Genomic DNA, 11,575 nt, shown 5'->3' with positions numbered 1-11,575 from the left:
CTGCTGCGTGTCAGCGCCGAAGCCAAGCCATTAGAATGTTGCTTAATAAAGAAGCCTTATTGATAGGTTGACAAAGAAGAATTTTTCATCTTAAATTGCTGACAGACCTGGCTATGGTTTCTTTCCCAAATGCTAAAGCCACTATTCAGCCGTGTGTCAAAGTTCTTTAATTACTTAATCCACTTTTTTGGAAATCAAGGTAAAACAATCTGTTAAGCGGATGATGCATTCTTATCCAGCTAAATGAGCAGTGCAAATGGACTTCATCTTTTGCGGCAAGTGAATACTGCTACAGCACGTTTTACAAGTCTTCACTAAGACTATACTTTCAGGGATCATTTCTATAGTCTGTTACAAGTCTTCACTAATCCTGCTGTTACAGCCTCTAATAATGGACAGAGGACCTTGGCAAGTATCAAAATAGATTGGAATATTGGACATCTTCTTCATAGAGTCTATTTGACTTGATGTGGTTGTTGTTACTTTTAACTATGGAGCAACATTGGAGAGGAAGAGTAGATCATAGATATTGTCACCTCTCAAAACTTATCTGAGCTTTGTAAACCCACCATGTCTCTCACATTCTCTAACTTACAGTATAATCATCTACTCTCTCAAGCAGACTCACACACATACCTGTATGCATGCACACATACACACCAACACATACCACAGCCTTGATTCTTGGCCATCTTCCCTACAAAAAGTGGTGCTGTAGAAGCAGTTGTAATTGCTAGCTATGGTTGGAAAGATATAGGGATTTATGCCAAAAGACATTGATTTCAGAGTGACAACTTAAAGTAAGAGTAAGAACATCTATAGTTGATATTTCAAAGCAGATATTATTATAAAGCAGGTATATGTTGTGTGTTTGGGCAGATGCTCTGCTAGTTTTGCCTGTACTCACTCATATGGCTATAGAAAGTAGCGTGAGGATCAGCTGGGTTGGTGGGTCCAAGATGTTTTATTCACATGCTGAGTATAGGCACTGGCCTTTGGTTATTTTCCACATGGCTTCTTGTCCTCCATGAAGCTAGACCAGCTTTTTACATGATGAATTGAAATACACTAAAGAGGTGAAGGCTACATAGATTTCTAAGAGTGTCCTAAGTCTATGGTATACCCTTGGACATTGCATCATGTCACTTCTGCCACATTTTGTCTGTCCGAGCAGTCAAAAGTCCAGTCTAGATTTAAATGGCAAAGCAAGAATCTCTACCATGTGACAAAAGGATCAACAAAGACATGTCACTAGGTGGAGATTCATTCTAGAATGAAACAATTGTGTGGATATAACTTTCAATCTACAATGATATAGAAGTTGAGAGAATTGTTTCTTAGGTAAGATGAACTACCTGAGCACTCTCATGGTGCTACAATGCAATAGAGATCAGGATTGACTCCTGATATCTTTTGTTATACTGTGTGTCCAATATATTTTTTAAAGATGGGTTATTTGAAACACTTCATACAGAAATGAGAGGTCTTGTGTAGCCTCAAGAAGAATTAAAATATAATTATAACTTCATTTGCCTGTCATTGGTTAAGGATAGGAACTGAGCACTTAGCACAGACCTTGCCAGCTAGAAACATTTTAATATAGATTTGTTGAACAAACAAATAGAGAGTAACGAGGTCACACGGGGAAACTTACTAACTCTTTCTCTCTCTGGTAGTTTAATTTTTTCAAAGGTAAAGATCATGTAAGGATCAGAATCAGATTCAACAAAAATGTTTCATTTAACAAAACTGCATCTATTAAGTTCTCTGTGTTTTTATGTGCATCACCATACTTGTATCCAAAGGCCAACATGCCCAGTTTGATAAGGTAGTGAACATGAATGGAGACATCTGAGAGGAGAATGAGTCTAAGAAACTATTGCTCTAGTCCTGAATGAATTACAGTCCCTTCAGTCCACTCATCTCAGTTCCATACTTGCTGCCAAACCACCTCAAACATACAATTTTGGTCAATTACCGGGACTAATTTTATGTTTACATTTTATCACATTTTATGTAATAGATGAAGATACTAAATTCATTTCATACTAGATTAGTATTCTATAAAATATTTTTCTTTTATGTTGCCTTTTCATTTTAATATTTGACATTTATGTTGTTTACACAAGAGCATTAGATTACTTAGTATGTTTTAATCCTTAAATACTGTCTTTCAAAAGAAAAAGTTAAAAAATGCAGCCATAGTACATTAAGAATTCAAGAGAACTGTTACTCTTATCTCAATGAAAAAACAAACTAAAGAGCAAATTTTGTGCAAAAATTAAGGAAAAATAAAGCCAAGTACTACAGGGGGTGGATAAAAAATATTTAGAATACAGAGATAAGCCTTTTTTAAGAGAAGATTACCAGTGGAAAATAAATAAGATTGTGTGTGTGTGTGTGTGTGTGTGTGTGTGTTAGAGAGAGAGAGAGAGTGTGTGTGTGTTAAGAACCTAAGACAATATAGAACTTTTTAAGAATATAATTTATATTACATTAGTTACTCACTTTGATGTGTTTGTCTCAGGGAACTAGGAGATAAAACCATTAAACATTACCACTTGGAGAAAGTCAATGGTTGGTACATGTGAAAACAACACTGTCAAGAAATGTTAAACTGAAATGATAATTTATATGTGTTTGACTCCCTTCAAACAAGAGATTTACATTGAAATTTTCCCAATATTGTTCACATTTCTTAAAAACTTTTCTTAAGAACTAGAGAATAGAAAGACCTTGAGATAATCAAAATCAACACCTTAAGTGATACCTAAATGTTATCTGATAACAAGCACAGCTTCCAAAATTCTCTCCAGGAAATTTATTCTTCTATAACATCTGACTTCGTCATTCTGGAGTACTGAAGGTTGCTTGTGGTTTTCTAGAGACACTCAAACCGTTATAAGTTGTTTAGTTAAGCTAATATATACTTGAAAACCCACAGGACATAGGGCTTAAGTAACAGTATAAAGATCTCAAAGACAGAAGCAACTGCAGTTGCCTTATTACCAACCCCCTTGTTAAAATGAGGACAAAGCCACACATATTGCCTGCTGATTTCAGGAAATTAAGATTTTTAAAGAGGCATTCTACAGATCAAAAACCTTACTTTGAACTGCATATACCATTAGTTTCTCTTCTGATGATGTTATCTAAAAATTTAATGAAGAATTTCATAAGAATTTGCAATAGGGAGAAGAAAAATTCCCTGACCTTTATTAAATGTAAAATACATTAGTCTAGTAGTACCAACTTAATTAAACAACATGGCTCCTGGCTATAGTAGCAGTCTCAAAACTTCCCGAATTTTCAAATTGGCTGAAGGCCTTGTTTGCACAGTCCCTGGGCCACAACCCTAGAGTTTCTGGACTTGGTATTCCTGGAATGGGGATAGAAATTTGCATTTCTCAATGAGCTTTCAAGTGATACTGATGCTTTTTTGTCTCAGAACCAAACTTTGACAGTTACTAGGTTTTCACTACCTTTACATTAGAATCACCTGAGGAACATTAAAACTATAACATCTAAGCTCCAACCTAGACTAAGTAAGTCAGTGGGTCTGCTGGTCTGCTGTTGGGTTCAGAAAATGGCATTTTAATGATTTCCCCAGATGACTCTAATATGCACATAGAGATGAGATTTACTGATATCACTCAACCCTATTTTTATTTTTTCAGTTGTTTTGAGCTCAGAACCCAAAACATCCCATTGCTTGTTTCATTGCTGTCCCATTATCACACAGCAATTTTACCCCACCTTACCTGTCCACCCCTATCTCTCCAACTCTCAGCTTTCTCTCTTCCTTTTATTGCATTCCCTACTTTATCTGTTCAATTTGGTGACCCCTAGCACTGCTTTCTCTGCTCATGTGTTCTGTGTGCCAGTGCCAGGCACCAGACATGAGAAAGAAGGCATACTGTACCAAGCACCAAAGCACTCGAATTCTAGCTTCAGCTTAGCTATTAAATGCCTTAGAAAAATTGGGGAACCTTTGCATAGCAAATTTCCAACTGTATTAAAAGGTAAATAAGGTTTATTTTAAAGTCATGCTATTATTTTTTAACAACTCATCCAACCCAAACTGGGAAGTGAGTCAAGCAGCCTGAGTGCTATTTTGTTCAGCAGAGAAGTAAAGCCAGGGCACTAGTGACCCAGAGTCCTCTCCTCCCCCTGAGGTTGGATGCTCCTCCTAACTCTGACATGTCATTGTCCTGACTTTGGCTTAGAAATCTAACTTTAAGCCTCTGTGCTTTTGTCTTTATTTTTGTTAGAGCATATGCTTCATTTAAAGTCAACATGTTGGTGTGTGTGTGCATGTGTGTAACCATAGTCTAATGACCTAACCTGACTCTAGCTTACTCTCTGTTCTTGGTCAATTGTTGTGGCATTTTGGCTCTGTATTGAATTAGGTTTGTTTTGTTTCCTTTTATTTTTAATCAAAAAACCTTATAATTAGGTAATGGATTTCCTTATATTTATCATTGAAACCTCGGTGAGAACTAGGTTGGAGCCATTTATTAGCTCATTCCCCTATCTCCTAAGCCACAATTTTCCCATCTGGAAACCAAGTAGAATAGTACCTATAAAGTAGGGTTATTGTGAAGACTTGCTGAGGCAACAGAAGATAACATAAATGGAAGTACTTTCTTGCACTGAACCTGACACAAAGTAAAAACTCAGAGTCTGTTAGAACTCTTTCTCCTCTTCCCATTGACCAATTATTGTGGGTTCTGAGTAGGCTTTAGAGTGGAAGGTTTATTATAATGTTTTAGTGTTTAAGGATGAGTTAAAGTTAGGAAAGAAAAAAAAAACAGAGAAAAGGCTATTACTGCTCAGATCAGGGAAGAACATGACCAGGTGCAGCAGAAGTAATGTGCAACTGGAGGAAAAGTGTAACTAGACTCCTGAATGGTGAAAAGACTTGATTTTTTTTATAAATAAATTTTTATTAATGTTAATGGAACGACATCAATAAATCAGGGTACATATATTCAAAGAAAACATGTCTAGGTTATCTTGTCATTCAATTATGTTGCATACCCATCACCCGAAGTCAGATTGTCCTCCATCACCTCCTATCTAGTTTTCTTTGTGCCCCTCCTCCTCCCCTTCCCCTTTCCCTCCCCCCCCACCCGTAACCACCACACTCTTGTCCATGTCTCTTAGTCCCGTTTTTATGTCCCACCAATGTATGGAATCATGTAGTTCTTGGTTTTTTCTGATTTACTTATTTCACTTAGTATAATGTTATCAAGATCCCACCATTTTGTTATAAATGATCCGATGTCATCATTTCTTATGGCTAAGTAGAATTCCATAGTGTATATATGCCACATCTTCTTTATCCAGTCTTCTATTGAAGGGCTATTTGGTTGTTATCATGTCTTGGCCCCTGTGAACAATGCTGCAATGAACATGGGACTACATGTGTCTTTACGTATCAATGTTTCTGAGTTTTGGGGGTATATACACAGTAGAGGGATTGCTAGGTCATAAGGTAGTTCTATTTTCAGTTTTTTGAGGAACCACCATACTCTCTTCCATAATGGTTGTACTACTTTACATTCCCACCAACAGTGCATGAGGGTTCCTTTTTCTCCACAGTCTCTCCAACATTTGCTATTACCTGGAAAAGACTTGATTTTAAACAGATATGCATGTTTTTCACTTAGCCTTCATTCTGTGCTTAGCAGCGGCACGCTAAAGACTTTACCTATGTCACTGTCATTCAAGTGTCACTATAACCTGTGAATCTTTCCCCATTGTGGAGAGAAAATCTGGGTTTACAAAGGGTATATGACTTGCTGAAGGTTAAAATGTTAAAAACCTAAAAGTCAGTTCTTAACTCTCACACACAGAGAAAATCTGTGGGTGTTTATAGTTGATATGTGTGTGGGAGGGAGAGAGAGAGAGAGAGAGAGAGAGAGAGAGAGAGAGAGAGAAGAGGATGTTTTATAGAAATTATTACAATAAAAGCAGTACTTAAAAAATGGCAAACCTGGCTATCTTGGGTTGGTTTTCTAAAGAAGAAAATAGAAGAAGTGAGGAGATTATCTGTATGATGATCCAGTTGTCACTTCTTTTTATCATTTTGCATTGAGTGATTGCCAGGGGAGTGAAAGAGCTCACTGAATGGATAGCTGCTTTCATGGGTGCTTATAGTCTAGCAGGGGAACTATACAGTAAGTAAACAAAGCAAATTTTTAAAAAAGGTATGATTTAGAGAAGGAACGAACATGGTGATATGATAGAGGAAATGTCTGAGGAAGTGACAGTGAACTAAATCACAGAGGTAGAGAATAAATCAGCTATGGCAAAAGCTGGAAAAAAATAATTTTCCAGATGGGGGAAAAGCTGGGAAAGAAAAGGACTTGTTTTGTTACAGAAACAGAAGGTAAGTTCAAGTGGGTCAGAAAGAGCAAGGAGAAGGATGGTATAGAATGAGTGTGGAGAAAAACAGCAAGACCCAATTGACACAAGATCTTGTATACCTAACAGCAATGGACAGTTTATTTTAAAGGGTTTGAGCAAGTGAGCAATACCACCGCACTTGTGTCAGAAAAAGATTGCTGTGGCTGCTGTGTAGAAAGAGCTCAAAGAAGAAAAGCCAAAGCAGTAGTCCAGAAAATATATAAAATAAGAATATAGCAGAATAATTGAGCAACTTAGGGAAGGCCAAGATTACAGAAGACTAGAGAAGTGAGTAGAGAGATGGATAAAGTAAGAATCCAGGGGTGCAGTAACTCTGGAAAATGCTAATTGATTATCAGAATTTTCCCTAAGGTAGAATAGCCAGGGACACAGAAGATAAACTAAGGGCTGTTCATGAGGGGAAAATTCACGGGGCCTACATATGAAGAACCAGATGCTTCAAGAGTATTAAAAAATAAGCTATCATGTTTAATAGATATTAGCATTTTCAAATTTCCATATGTATTGCTTATTTGAATTCTTACATCTTTGCAAAGTAGAGAAGATGTTTATTATTCTTGCTTACAGCTGAAAAATAGTACTAATTTAATAGAAGTATGATGCCCAAGACAATAGAAAGAGTCTCTGAACTATACTATGATCGAAAGATAGCCATGTTCTATTTCTTTAACTAGAACATTGAGGATTGAAAAAATTTACTCTTACTGCTGAAAGATTTACTCACTTTAATACAGTAGTTTCTCAAGCAGTGGTTCCCTCTGATGAGAATAGGGCTGAAATGAGGACAATTCCTAATGTTTTAATGATGGGACTAAATTTCAGTAACTTCTTTTCACTCTCTAGTCCAATAGTTCTCAGAGTGTGTTCCCGAGACTAGCAGTATAAGCATCATCTGGGAACTTGTTAGAAATGCAAATTCTCAGGTTCTATCCCAAACCTACTGAATCAGAAACTCTGGCAGGTCTGGCAATATGAGTTTGAGTTTTGACCAAACTTCCAGGGGATTTTAATGTAGGCTCCAGTTTGAGAATCTTCTTCAACAAGATTCTTGTCTTGTTCGACCCTATTTTCCTCAGCAAGGACAAGGGAGAGTGGAAAGGGAGGGGAGTTGAGAAACAAAATGAGAAAAACAGGCTGGAAATGCAGACACCAGCAATCAGAGGTTCTAGAAGATATAAAAGAGAAAAGAAAAGAAAGCCTTTGGGGAGAAGGGTGGGGTCACCTTTTAGAATGTCAGTGGACTTCAATAGACTTCAGTTCTTGTCTGCAGCATTCCTAATTAGGCAAAGTAAAAATTTCTTGATGGCACTGGTTGCCTTTGGAAAAACTGGAACCTTTAAACAACAAAAAAAGAAAGTTAAAATCTACTACTACCATATTTGTACCACATGATCATGGTCCTTCTATGTTTGACAAGGGTTTGATGTTTGTGTTGAACCTTGAACTATACCAATCAAATGATATCTCTTAAAGTACAAATTTGGAATGGACACAAAGAAACAGTATGTGGTCTTTTTTCTTTGAACTAAGAGACCTAGTAAAATTGACATCATGGCAGCAACTTTAATATTGTGCATGTATAGATGTATTTGAGAAAAAAACTTCCCAGTGGAGTGAGAGAAAGGATCTCAGTGCACATTTAGAAAACAGAGATATCACTCATTGTTTGGGTTCTGTCACTTCTTTGTTTCTGGTTTCATCTCCAACCTGTATTCTGTGAGTTTTTCTTGTACTCTTGTAGCTCTGAAAAACTCTCCCATTTTTACTTTTAAAAATAGATCTCTACTACTTAAAGCCAAAGCATTCTTGGCACCTGGGAGCCAAATAGCTGAAGTTTTATACTTAGGTTAACATTTATTTTAAAAGTCATGTTGAAGCAGGTGTTAATGAAAAAATAAAAGATATGTTTGTCATATAAATAAATAATGTTTGTCACACAAAAATGAAATAGGCCCTGCATATTTGTTTAAGCACCTACATCCACGTTCAATTTTCTATCAGTCCTAAAAGCAGTAGTTATAACAAAAATGAAAAGAAAAAAGAAATTCTAATAACTTTTCTTCATCTCTTATTCACATGGTTTGAAAATGGCCTAAGCTTCCAAATTTCCATTTCTTCAGCAGAAGGTGAATGCACCTGGAACTTTCTTTCAAGTTAATAGGAACCCTAAACATAAGCTGGCTGTGCAAAGCAGCACAAAAAGTTGGCACTCCGGCACAAGTGCTCTCTGTATGTGAGCTCTTGGAAGGTGTGGTAGAGGGAATATTTCATGTTCAATTTCCTTCTTTAGTAGATCCAAACTGTACCCACATGGTCTCATAAAATGCTTAATTCAAATTTCTCTGAAATTGAAAAGGCAGGATCCCTTATTATCCTACTTATAGAAAAAAATCTGTCTAAAACAAAACAAAAAAGTACATATTTTGGAAGTGAGGATAATGCATTAGAAAGGTCGAGATTGTTGAGATAAGCATTTTTGTTTTTTTTACAGAGAACATATTCAGTAAAGTGTATATCAATAGTTTATTTTCCTACAAACCTTCTAAGAATCCTTTGATGCATCTGTGCTGTTAGGAGCCTGGCACGTCTGTCATGTGTACAGCTGGATACCTAGTGTATGTCTGTCCCTGTAGCAATATCCTTTTTCTTCATGAAACTGTGGAGTTTCCTTGTGAATAGAATCTTCATTTCACAACCACCAAAACAGGCGAATCTTGGACACAACCGAATTTTGAAACATTATATAACCTGTAAAATGCATCCTTACACTACAGTTAATCATTATTCAATATGTTTCATGATGTCTTTATTAAGCACTTATCCCATGCTAAGCATTGAGCTGGTTGAACACTTATGCTCGATGAGGAAGACAAAGAAAAATGTGAAAGTGCTAGACATTTTAAAAATATCCGTGGCAGCACTGAGGGAGGAACAATGGAAGAACTTATTCATGAGAATTAAAATATGGAATGATATATATTTTTATTAACAATCCCTGTTAACCTTAAAGAATTTTGGCACACCTATGTGACTGAGATTCTGTATATGCCTCAGGATCTCGCGTGGTCTGGTCCACTTGAGAATATTCAGTCAACACTTTTAAGTTTGGACAATATTCTTAGAAAACAAATGTGGAGTGACAGAATATCCTACTTGGAAATTAGGACAGTATTTATGTTTAAATGGATGGTATTAGTAAATATTTGGAGTAGAACAAAATGAAATGTGTGAAGACAGGAGGGAGGTTTCTATAGAATGTTGGTGCAACAACTGAGTGGACCAAGGCCAACTTGTAAGCCGTGGTTGTCAAGGGAGTTTTGCTGTCAAGAGTAAGTCTGTGCATTTTGTGCAAAGTAGAGGTGAGATTTGGGGAGTAATATATGCAACTACAGAATAGAATATTTATGGGACCAACAATTTTTCCTTAATGTTATCCTGTTTAGTGATTCAGATAAAATATGACACTTAAAAATACTTTACACTTAACACAGCCTCTTCTGGGTGATTTGCTTAACCTGCTGCTACTTCCATCAACACACACACATACAATACTAATCTAGTTGCTAAAGCTACTACAGGAAAAGTTGGAGGTTTTTTGTTTGTTTTTCAATATAATGGCATAATCACTAAGCTATCTTGGAAAGACTAATCTGACTACTCAGCACTAAGAGTAACTAAAGGGGATTGAAACTAGAAACATGTAGGAAAATTTTAAATAAATTAGATTTGAGATGAAACAAACCTATATGGGAGAGATGAGATGACAGTGACTACAGTAAAGGAAAATCCCACAGGACTTGGATTTAGAAACTGGAAGGAGAAGTGAAAAAAAGTTTAAAAAGTAATTCTAAGATGTGGGGTTTTGTTGCTTAAACCTTTCTAAATGCTTGGAAATCTGCCAGATTCCCTGGATTGCTTGCAAAAGCTGTATTTTATTTATGCCCTTCCTTTCTTCCAACTAGTTGATTTTGGCTCAGGGTTCTGCCTAGGAAAGTTGCAGATGCTTTGTTCACTGAGATGCATTTTGAAAGACTGTTATAAAAGATCAGAAATTTGATTTATGCATTTGATGAACAGATCCTCCTGAACCTGGTTAGCTTTCATGCCTTGTTCCTTAAGCAAGGAGCAGAAAGAGGCTGTTTTGTTTTGTTTCTCACTATGACAGAAGAAGCTGTTGGGGCACTAGAAGGAAACATCTGAAGGTTCTTTGTGATCCTGATTATGAGCTTCTGGATCACTCTGATGCCCAGAGATTCAGCAGCAGAGCTTCGCCGCTGGACTGTTTTAAGTTTTGCAGTACGTGCATCAAACTTGCAGCCCCCATAAAGCTTTCAGAGGTGAAACTCCTTCCATGCGATTCAAGGTTTCTTCATGGGGATAAAATCTGTGCTTAGTGTACAATTTAAATATGCAGTTCACAATTATAAATAAAGTAACAAGGTCGAAAGGGAGAAGAAAATGTGAAATTTTGGTGGTAAATAGAATAAAAGCTTAAATTCTCACACACTAATTTAATAGAAAAATTTTCTTAAGAGTTAGAGGTCAGTAAACCTTCCATAGCGGCAACATATTCTTCCTATCAACAAATTTGGCATTGGTTTATTAAAGCTTTTTCCATAGAGCAGCATAAAGCCATGTAAACCAAAACTATTATGAATTATTTCAACATGAAACAGCTATTTGGGCTTTTTTTGGTGAAAAATGGTTGATATAATTAGGATCCATTTCTAGTTATTGGCATACCAGACCAGGAGCAGAGGGCACTTCTCTTAGTGGGGAAAGAAAAAGCCAAAGGCAGCTATTAGAAAAGACTATCATACAATTTTGATCTAACATATGGAATCAATAGCCAGCACAAGCAGCTGTGCTCGGTAGTGGAAAAGGCCGAAACAGTGTAATCGTACAATAGCCAATAAAACAAATTATTGACTAAAAGAGAAAGTGTGTGTGTGCAGAGAGAGAGGGCTCCAAAGCAGAATTAAGGAATGCATTTACTCTTAAAAAAGAGAGTACTAGGAAAAAAAACTGTGTCATGGCTTGCCTCTTGATTGACAGTAGGAACATAGAAGAGCCAACTTTGGAGAAAAGGTCTGGATCAGGGTTATGTGCTTAATTTTCTATGCCAAGGTCACTAACAGTACAA

The 11,575-nt window shown here is 36.5% G+C and overlaps 1 pseudogene; it reads left to right on the top strand.

The window, feature by feature from the left end:
* Positions 1-316: 316 nt before the first annotated feature.
* LOC136401816 (small nucleolar RNA U3) lies at positions 317-512 on the top strand (annotated as a pseudogene).
* The last annotated feature ends 11,063 nt before the right edge of the window (positions 513-11,575 follow it).

The sequence above is a fragment of the Saccopteryx leptura genome, chromosome 3 (assembly GCF_036850995.1).
Source record: "Saccopteryx leptura isolate mSacLep1 chromosome 3, mSacLep1_pri_phased_curated, whole genome shotgun sequence".
NCBI classification, from domain to species: domain Eukaryota; kingdom Metazoa; phylum Chordata; class Mammalia; order Chiroptera; family Emballonuridae; genus Saccopteryx; species Saccopteryx leptura.
This window is presented reverse-complemented; position numbering and strand designations above follow the sequence as displayed.